Source organism: Ctenopharyngodon idella, chromosome 3 (assembly GCF_019924925.1).
Source record: "Ctenopharyngodon idella isolate HZGC_01 chromosome 3, HZGC01, whole genome shotgun sequence".
Lineage (NCBI taxonomy): Eukaryota > Metazoa > Chordata > Actinopteri > Cypriniformes > Xenocyprididae > Ctenopharyngodon > Ctenopharyngodon idella.
The window spans coordinates 1,088,182-1,099,338 of NC_067222.1; the positions used below are offsets into that span (position 1 = coordinate 1,088,182).

Here is an 11,157-nt window from a genome sequence, read left to right on the forward strand (position 1 = left end):
AGAGCAATCTCGGTCTGGGAATTAGGGCAAAGATAGCCTCGTATATCTATAAGTACAGTATGTGTCACATGACTAAACATTCATTTTCATTTTTACAGTCCACGCTATAATACGAAAACAGTGTTTTCATCTCAGAAGCCCAACTTCATTATGAGATTCTAACTGTGAACTTGCCTCAAGATTGTAGTGAAAATGATATGCTAAGTCATCAATTGCATTTTTTTCAAAGGGTATTTTATTGTATTATTGTTTTTTTTTTTTTGGTCACAAAATTTGCAGGCATTTATTATTATTATTTCAATAATAAAATGGTTCAGGTTACGTATGTAACCATGGTTCCCTGAGAGGGAACGAGACACTGTGTCAAGCGCTTTGGGAACGCCTCTGCGTGATTGCGTCGTGAAGCACATGTGAAATCTGTCCAATGGCATGAAGGAACGTCATAGACGGGTGACGTCATGACCAGGAAACTATAAAGCACACCCGAACCAAACAGAGTCAGCTTCTGAAAAGTGGAAGTAAGTCGATCACAGGCATGCAGGGAGTATTGCAATGTTATGCAGCATCTTGTTCCCTCTCAGGGAACCATGGTTACATACGTAACCTGAGACGTTCCCTTTCAAGGGAACTTGCGCTGCGTCAAGCGCTTTGGGAATGAGATACCCACGCCGCCATAAGACCGAGTGCCTGTCTGTGTGAAACTGTTAAGCACACACTAAGACACCAGCACTCTTGACCCCGGGGTCGAGGCCACATCTAGGTTATAAAACCTAACAAAAGAGTGCAGCGAGGACCACCCCGCTGCATCACAAACTTCTTGGAGGGACACTCCAGACAATAAGGCCAAAGAGGCCGCCATACTCCGTGTAGAGTGAGCACGGACCTTAAGTGGTGAAGGATATCCGGCAGACTCATATGCAAATGAGATAGCCTCAACTACCCACTTACTCAACGTTTGCTTGGATGCTGGGTGTCCCTTACGTGGGGCCCCAAAACACACGAACAGTTGATCCGTCTTACGCCACAGGGCAGCTCTGTAGACGTAGGCATCCAAAGCCCTAACAGGGCACAGCAAATTAAGTCTTTCCTGGTCTGGATCCAGAAATGGAGGAGGACAAAAGGCCTGCAACATAATAGGGCCCGCCACATTAGTGGGGACCTTAGGAACATAACCTTCCCGAGGAAAGAGGAAGGCTTTGACCATGCCTGGCACGAAGTCCAAGCAAGAGGGAGAGACCGAAAGGGCTTGTAGGTCACCAATTCTCTTTAACGACGAGATAGCGAGGAGCAAAAGAGTCTTTAGAGTTTTTTCCACATGACACAAGCACGAAGGCATCGCCGCGTGATCTTGATCATGCGAAACGGATTTCCCTTCTGGGAAAACCCCTTGGTTTTGAGCCACCACTGCAAAGGTCTCATGTACAGCAGGCCAAAAGGTATCACGTTGGACGCAGCTGCCATCAGACCTAACAGTCTCTGAAACTGTTTCACAGTGAGTGACTGACTTAGCTTCAGCTTGTTTATGGCTGTGAGAATGGCCTCTATGCGAGCTGGCGACAGACGTGCATGCATTGACACTGAATCCCAAACTACGCCTAGAAAAGAGGTTCTCTGAGCTGGAGAAAGCACACTCTTCTTCGCATTTAGCCATAACCCCAGACTCTTCATATGGACGAGAACAGCATCTCGATGCCAAACCACCAATTCTTCTGACTGAGCTAGAATCAACCAGTCGTCTGTGTAATTCAACACGCGGATGCCCTGGAGTCGTAGAGGAGCCAGAGCTGCATCCATGCATTTTGTGAAGGTGCGGGGAGATAAAGCTAGGCGGAAGGGAAGAACCCGATATTGGTACGCTTCGCCCCCGAAAGCGAACCTCAGGAACTTCCTGTGTTGAGGAAGGATGGATATATGAAAGTATGCGTCTTTCAGATCTATCGTGACAAACCAGTCCTCGGACTTGATTTGTGACACGATTTGCTTCAGAGTTAGCATTCTGAACTTGAGTTTCTTGACGGAGCAATTTAATAGGCGCAGATCTAGAATGGGACGCAACCCTCCATCCTTCTTTGGAACTATGAAGTACCGGCTGTAAAACCCTGACTCCCTGCTGGGAGAAGGAACCCTTTCTATAGCTTCTTTTCGCAAGAGAGTCTGTACTTCTTGTTCCATAACCAGAGCCTGCTCGGGGTTCACCTCGGTAAATAGCACCCCGTTGAACCTGGGCGGTCGCAACCCGAACTGAATTCTGTACCCAAATTCTACTGTGCGCAGGACCCATCAAGATATGTTTGACAGAAGTTTCCACGCTGCCAAAGAATCTACTAAGGGAATGAGTCTCTCGAGACTGACCTCTGGTGTTTGATGTATGACCAGCCCAGTGTCCTGAAGCGGTGAACCGGCAGGAAGCAACCGAACTGGCCATTTTTGATCCCTCCTTGGATGGAGCGAACACCCCAGCGCCACTACGTTGCCGTGTGGACACTGGGATATACGTTTGCTGAGAGCCGCTGCGCCCTGAAGCACACGAGGTGGCAGGGTTGGCAGAACGGCCCCCTGAGGGCACCGAGGGGAGGCGGGCACCGTGCACTGAGGTGGACACCGACTCGCCTCGGAGGGGACTGCCCTCAGAAGCCTGACACCACTGGCGTCAGGACTTTTTTCCCGAAGCCCTTCGCTGGATAATGACGGTCCTCAGATCCGTCTTACCCTTGAGTTGACGTCGGTTGTGAGCGCTGACCCGACCCCCAGTCTTTCTGCGGGGGTGTGCGGGAAGCAACGCTCACTTTTTGTTGCGCCCTATGTGAGGAGCTTGTACTCGGCTGGGACTGCTCCTTTTGACCAGCAGTCCCAGAGACCTGAGACCGGCAGGGAAGAAACTTCGAGAAAGCCGCTGCCTGTTTCTTGGCTTCCTAGAACCTCCCGACGACTGTATTGACGGAGTCGCCAAAGAGGCCAGGCGGTGTAAGCGGAGCATCGAGAAGAAAAGATCTATCTGGGTCTTTCATGTCGGCGAGGTTGAGCCAGAGGTGTCTCTCTGTGGCCACCAGGGCTGCCATAGACCACCCAATAGATCTGGCGGTCTCCTTGGTAGCACGGAGAGAAAGATCTATTGCTTTTCTTAGCTCAGAGAACGCCTCGCGACTGACTTCCCCACCCTCAACAAGGTCTTTCAGCAGTTCGGCTTGATAGGCTTGGAGGACGGCCATAGTGTGTAAGCACGCCGCCGCCTGACCTGCTGCTGAGTACGCTTTACCCATTAAAGCAGATGATGTATTTAGGGGCTTAGTGGGTAACTTCGGGGCTTTGAGGGAAGCTGCCGACTCGGGGGAGAGATAGCTCGCGAGCGTCTCTTCCACCTGAGGCATCTCCCCATAACCATGCCTTTTTAGTCCCATAATATTACTATAATTGGATGTTTGAGGACTATAGACCCGAAAAGACGCAGGTCTATTCCATGTTGGGAAAAAAAGGCAAGCCCCGGCGTTGCCCCAGGTTGTGCGCGAGAAGGAAGAAAGCGCTCGTCTAATAAACTTGCTTGACGGGCTTCCTGTTTCTCGGCCGGCCAGCTTATGTTCAATCTGGCCACTGCTCTAGTTACAACCTCCATGAGCTCCTCATATGCTTTTGTGTGGGGTGGCGACTCTTCACACTGATCGATGCTGACAACGTCCAGTTCCTCAGAAATAGAGCGCACCAGGGGCAGAAGAAACCGCAGAGTGTGCTTCTACCTCCTGAAATGAAGCACTGGATCCTGCAGGTAAAGGCAGAGAAAGGGCGGGGCCGGTCTCTAACCCCTCTGCAAGATCCATTTGTGAACCCCACGACACAAGCCTTCGCTGTGCCTTGGCAACAGCAGGACCCGAGCCGCGGGGAGCGCGAGCTGAACCGCTTTCCTCGAAAAGCGCCCGGCGGGAGCGGAGCGTCTTCATAGACATCTGCTCGCAATGCACACAGCCAGCTCCCTCGAGAGCTGACTGGGCATGCTCCACTCTCAGGCAAACAACACAAAGCTCATGTGCATCTCCCACCGGGATGTAGCGAGGACAAGGAGACGCACACGGCCTGAATTGCTGCACTTGTGTCGCCATAGTAATGTCTTAGATAAATGTGCTTGAATAACTTGAGAGACAAACAACAATAAATAAGACAGACAGTTTCACAGAGAGCGCTTACTGAAGACACAGAAGCTGACTCTGTTTGGTTCGGGTGTGCTTTATAGTTTCCTGGTCATGACGTCACCCGCCTATGACGTTCCTTCACCCCATTGGACAGATTTCACATGTGAATCATGAATCACGCAGACGCAATTTCCCAAAGCGCTTGATGCAGCACGAGTTCCCTTTTGCACGAGTTCCCAAGGGAACCTTGATGGTTCGGTCCAATGGTGCTGAAGTCGTGATCAATATCTTCTGCGTTGAATGAAGAAAATGACGCCAAACTTTGTGCTGTTAATTTGACTCTTTTGTGGTCGAGGAAGTTGTGCATGGCAGTGTGATCTGCATGGCTTGAAGTGAGTGAGGCCTACCAGCCCGGCTCGGAAGCCGGATTGGATCTTACGTGACGCAATCCGTAGTATCAGCAGGAACAAAAAGTAGAACCAGAAGAACTAAACTCTGATCTGCTCAGAGGTATTTAACTTCTACAGAAAGTTTACACTTTCGAGTCTTGGCCTGACCAATGAGAAAGGTACAATTCTCTGGCGGGGGATTTCCTTTGTTTGAAAGTGAGTTAATTTGGATGGGGGAGTTAACTAGTAAGTTTGTGTCCATTTATACTTTGATAAATATAACAAACATAAAATGCGTTCTATGATATTGTGATGTCCACCAAAATGAAAGTCATTAAACAAGGAGTAATTTGATATTAAACACCACATAGATGGACTGCAATATCAAGAAGTATCATCACATACATTTATAACACTTTACAATATACAAACATATATAATGCACAAAATGTACTGGGGAGATGCATGTTTGTTCATTTAGACAAAGTTGTCAATGAATTAATGTCAAAGAATCCATTTTTATAGACAATGTATGAGTCTAGTGGCCTGTCTCATAAGTGTCTTTGAAGTGTATGTGGAGAGCAAATGATGCAGAAGGGGTGATAGAGCTCAGTGGGGAACCCAGACATTACGGAGCCTGCATGGGTGATTGTCTTTTACAATTGTGTGTTTGATTGCTCCAGACTCTACAGTTACTACATAATTCTAAAGGAACTACTACTTATTTGGATCAGTATTCTAAAGTGAAGATCATGGTAACCCACTAGTAATTATTCAAGTTTTACTACATCCTTCTAAAGGAACTACTAATCATTTGGATCAGTATTCTATAGTGAAGATCATGGTAACTCATTAGTAATTACTTAAGTGTTTACAAATACATCAGAAGGAATTACTGTACAAAACTGTACAGAAATGTACAAAAACCTTTGTTTTTGTGACAACAAATTGTTTGGGAAAAAAAACACCATATTGTTCACTTCAGCTTCAGTTCTAGAATTTTCTTGTAAATAACATTTACTTTGTGTGTCATTTCATTTTTTGTCTGTTTCTCTGCCAGTTTTTTTTATAGATACCTGGAAAAAGAGTGCACATGATAGGAACACTGCATTTCGCATAATTTTTGGAATGTTATTTGGATATGTTTTGCTGTTCTGTTTCACTCTGAGTAGAGGTAAGTGTTTCTGAATCATTTATTTCTGTAAGTTATTATAGCTGAGTGGCAGGCTAAGTCAAAAGCTTTCCTCGTGTTGTAAGCACATTGTTTTATTCATTTGATGAATTATAGCGATTTCTTAATTACCAAGAATGATAATCAGGCTATACAGTTTATTTTTTAAGGCTTACCAACACTAATGCTTATTAAGACTACTAAAGTAATTCAGCCAAAGCGTAAATAAATGGTTCCTATTGTTGATTTTTTTTTTCTTTGTATTTGTTTGATTAAATTTACTGATTGGAATTAATGAAATATAAGGCAGCTGGACACTTGGTTATTATCAATAAATAATGTTCTTTTTACACCACCTGATTTTTAACAAAAGTGCTATATTTTAAAATAGAACTGGCTCCCTTAGGTTTTCAAGACTCTCAGCTGCATTTTCAGTAAACCTCTGCTGTGTAAATAGAATTGTACTGGACAACTAGTTGGGCTTTCACAAAATAGCAGTTTAAGTATTTCAAAATGAACATCAGAATAGGACAAGAAAAGGTTTCTTTAGTTTAGTCATGTAATATGCTTTCCCCCCCTTAAGGTTTTAGCAGGATGCACATAAAGTGGATTGGTTTATATTTTCTGTCTTTGGCACAATTCTTTCTACTGATTACCTCACAAGGACTTCCCAGTCCAGGTAACTTGCACCTGAATATAGATCCCTTCGTATGTAGACTCATTATTTGAATAATTTCAACATTTATGTTTAAGAACTTCTGAGCAATCAGAAAGTATTTTCATGAGACAGTATGTACATTTATCTTATTTGAAAGAAAAAAAACAACATTATTCTCTTATTTTAGGGTTCCTACCTGTGCCAATAGTTCATGCAATACTGCTTATGTGCATGCCATGTAAATGTAAGTGCATGTTACTGTATTTGTTTTTGTGATTTCAATTAGTTGGTCAGTCATATTTTGTGTGTGAAAGTTCATTCATTCATCCACAGACCTCTGCAGGAGATGGACAATATTATTGTGGATAATAACATTACCACTCTTGGATATTGCCCTAGTGATCTATGTTCATCTATGCATACTGGAAAAGCTTAAAGGTATGCTATATATAGATGTCATAATAAATAGACTCCATTTTAATTTAAATAATGTGAGTCTTAAAATCAGAAATTATATTTGTCATGTAACACAGCTTATGCAATGCCAAATATTTTTAGTGAAATTTGTATTTGATATTTTTTACTAAACTCATTACCTGGAATATGTTTTTTTTTTTTTTTTTTTTTTTTTTAAATATGGCTTGTTAAATATGTTGTACTGCTGAGAAATAAGCACTTCTCTGATTTTTATTTGTTCTTTACTATTATTATTATTATTATTATTACAGATTACTTGGAATGGATCTGTGTAATTGCATTTCTCGAAGTTCTGAGAATTAAGGTGGCCTTTGAAGACCGAGATTTTGGTATTATCCATTACTGACTTATACATGCCCTTATTACCCCATTTATAAAAGAGCATAAACATTAGATAACTGTGATACACATAACAAATTGTATACAAAATATCAAAATAAATTAATTTTAAATTCTAATTCTATTTTAAATTCTGTTTGCAAGGAATTGACACTAGTTTATATAAAGCAAATACACCCTTTAAACTTATTTATGCAAAATCACATGAGCAAGAATGCCGTTGAACTGATATCAGCATGGCAGTGATTAATAATTAATTCTTTGACTGTGATTCTTTTAATTCTATTTAGTCAGTAAATTTTATTACCAGAATAGATGTGTGTTCTGAGCTTAGGATTAAGTTTAGGATTAGCTCTTTTCATCCTTTTGACTTTTGAATCAGATTTCAGTTTTGTTCTAACACAGAGGCAGAACGTTCAGGAGTCCAGAGACGACAACAACAAACAAACCAACAAGGATTAAATGCATGTAATTAATGACTGATGACAATATTAATCTTTTAGGTTAATCAGTATTAATATTTTAATCTTGTTAATTTGTTATCTTTCAGTTATCTTTCATTGTCTTTATACTCAGTATTTGTATAAAAAGACTAATGGACTAATGCAGTAGAACAAATGTACAGTTTAGACAATTTGTGAATATGTGAAGTTTTCAGTGGTAACAACAGTTTTTTTGAATTGGTGCATTTTTTTATTCGTTTTGTGTGTGTCTGTTATAGTGAATCTCTGTAATGAAATCATGTACATGTTTGGAGCAGTTGGTCTTGTTTTGTTGAGCTCCGTTACACTGACAGCAGAACTGATCCTGAAAGCACGTAAGTGTATGTAATTACACACACACACACACACAAACAAACCCCTACTCCTAAGCCTACCCATCACAGAAACGTGCACATCACTAAATTTAAATAAAAACCTATTTTGGCTGAAATATATATATATATATATATATATATATATATATTTTGTTTTCAAATGTCCTAATCCTTTATTGTCCTGTTTAATTTTAATTTACAAGGAGATGGTGAGCGTTTCATGAAGGATCTGAGAGTCATTGTCTTCCCCTCTGAATGTGTTTTTGCCTTGTATTGGCTGCTTTTACAAATACATGCTTTCTGTAAGTATCTTTTAAAATCTTTTATTAAGGAGACCCAACTGATTTTATTTCATTATTTATTTATTTGGATTTTTGTATTAAACGTTTTGTACTGAAAATGAGTAACAAACAGGCAGTGGCCAAAATCCAAATATCAGTTTACTTATCAGTTCAAGTAAAACAGGAAGCAAACAGGTTCTCAAATCACTAAATACAGTCAAGTCTAAAACATCCGTCCAATAAATACAAAAAAAATGAGCCAAAGTGAATAGAATAGAATAAATTTTACACAATACACTCTAATTGTATTTGTATGTGTAGATACAGATGCCACTTTATACACATTCAGTACATGTTATTCTTGTTTTCTTTATGTAAAAAAGGATACTGAATGTGTATACATGTTAAATAGAATTTTAAAAATAACCATTAAAAAATGTTTTATCCAAAAATAAATATTTATTTACCAGAGGATACAAGTGGGCCAAAACTGGATTCATGTCAAAGAATATGAATTGTGTGCCAGGACCTACAGTATAAATACACAGCCTGATTTACTCGCTTTGTTTCTGCTTATTTTGCTCAATCTAACAAACATCCTAAAAGTTGATTAATGTTAAACATTTACATGAATGCAAACATAACATGTCATGTAAATAATCACTCTTTAATTCCTCCTGTCACATTTAGGGAAAAATGTTACAACTGAGTGAGTTCATTTTTATTCTTTACCAGCTCTAATTCTGCATAATATAAAATATTAAATTTGTAATTGCTTTTCTTTTTCTCATTCTGGTTTCAAATACAGATCTAAAGGCAATCAAAGGAACTGTCTCAAAACACTCAGACCTCCTATCAAGGTAATAATGTGGTAATCATCATGTTAGGATGTATCAGCTGATCTAAAGTATACAGTTTGATAATCAATGAAGGGTTCAGTTGTGAAGATGCCATAAAATAATTTCTTGTTTTGAACAGAATATATCCGAGACTCATGAAATGGAGACTCTGTCTGCACCTGATTCTGCTGTTTCTCAGATACAGAAATGAAAAACACTCTTCCACATTTATCCTGCACTGTGACTGTTTGATCTGTCTGCGAAATATTATCTTCTCAGAAACCAGCAAGCTGAGAGTGAAGACTAATTTTGTACTCTTATATTAAGCATTAACATTAACCTACATTAAATGAAGTGATGAGTGATGAGAATACTTTTTGAAAAACAACAACAAAAAATTAATGACTTTATTCAACATTCAATACCTTCTTTTCTGTGTCATTCTCCTACGCTGTTTACATCCAGCGCTTCAAGGTTCTAATTCAGATCGCCGACTCATTATTGGCCAGCTCCTGCGTCAGCCTCACACACATGCCTCCAGGGGCGCATTAACGCACAGGCTTCCATGGGCTGAAGCCCAGGGGCCTACACTGGGGAGGGGCCTATTGGCTGTGCGAAAATTATATGTTGTGGTACTCAAGACCGGTCTTGGTCTTGAGACCAGTCTTAAGACCATTTTTTGAAGGTCTTGTCTTGGTCTCGACTTGGTCTTTTAGGTGGTCTTGACTAGTATATAACACTACTATAAGTGGAAAAATTGACTCCGGGCCATTGAATTCTTAAAAAATAATGCACACCTAAGGTGCATTACCACCTCGGGTGTGCATTATTTTCTAAGAATTCAATGGCCCGGAATCAATTATTCCTTACTTATTTGAGCCATATTTTTTACGCAGCATACATACAGTGTTGTAAATGTTAACACTAGAACCGCCAGGGGTCGCTGTATACCTAAAACTGCCATGCGGGTAAATTTTACCCGCGCACATTACACCTGTTTTTATATGGCTAAAAAACATTATTTCACTGTATTATGTCACTGTCTTCACAAAGAAGTGTCTAGAGTCATGAAATGATTATGTCTAGTCATCAACTATATTTTTGTCCTGTTGTTTAATTTTCAAGGCTTTTTTATGCAGGCTACACTAATCACTTTTCATAACGGTCAATATAAGCTAAACAAGTCTGCGCTGACAACGAGAATTAGAAGGAAGTAATATTTGGGTGGCGTAATATTATAATTAATCATATATTAAGATAACCCATGTTATTTAAATTACTAAAATAGCCTATAGACATTAATGAACAATAATAATTCACCACACTGCAGGATGTATGATGCGATGACAAATTCAAGCGCACAGCTTCACCTAATTAATTATTAATTTGTTTAGTTATACGAATTATAATTTGAATAACACCACCACCAGAAAACTTCAGGTAATCAAAAAATGGTTTTATTCAGTACATCAGATGAGCCGTCAGATGCTGAGTCGACCCAGGACACATCACTGATCTCACCACCATCAGACGTGCCGTGGCGGTTCTAGTGTTAAATTTTAACGACAATATAAATTTCTACATAAATAATTGGCTGGAAGCTAAATTTTCTTTTTAATCTTGGGGAGGGGGGCCTGTAATGCTGTAGCCCATGGGCTTTTGGTTACCCTAATGCACTCCTGCATGTGATCAGCTTTGGCCAATACTGAGCCGGCATTCGGATCTAAACATGAAAGCCTTCACTGTGCTTACTGCATCACCTGTGCATCACTGCAGTCACATCAACTGTTTTAACAATGTCTTTAGTACCTTCCTGGACCTTGAAAGTGTTGATTATATTGCCGTTTATGGACAGCAACGGAGTAATTATTTACGGAGTAATTAATGACAGAATTTAAATTGTATGAACTAACCCTTTAAAGGATTGGTTCACTTCAGAATTACAATTTCCTGATAGTTTACTCGCCCCCATGTCATCCAAGATGTTCATGTCTGTCTTTCTTCTGTCGAAAAGAAACTAAGGTCTTTGAGGAAAACATAGATTTTTCTCTATATAGTGGACTTC

The 11,157-nt window shown here is 40.4% G+C and overlaps 1 protein-coding gene and 1 long non-coding RNA gene across 4 annotated transcripts in view; one reads left to right on the forward strand and one right to left on the reverse strand.

Annotated features, from left to right (window-relative positions):
* Nucleotides 1-11,157, reverse strand: part of LOC127509452 (oocyte zinc finger protein XlCOF6-like) — a 67,139-nt gene that overhangs the window by 45,681 nt on the left and 10,301 nt on the right. The gene's annotated exons all lie outside the window — the stretch shown is intronic.
* On the forward strand, nt 5,552-9,867 carry LOC127509480 (uncharacterized). 2 transcript variants are annotated; one of them, XR_007929237.1, is made up of 9 exons: nt 5,554-5,684; nt 6,265-6,360; nt 6,527-6,583; nt 6,673-6,777; nt 7,068-7,972; nt 8,176-8,274; nt 8,944-8,962; nt 9,062-9,113; nt 9,232-9,859. It is a non-coding gene; the product is annotated as an uncharacterized LOC127509480 (long non-coding RNA). The 2 variants fall into 2 exon arrangements; XR_007929236.1 differs by having other exon boundaries at nt 5,552-5,684; nt 8,176-9,113; nt 9,232-9,867.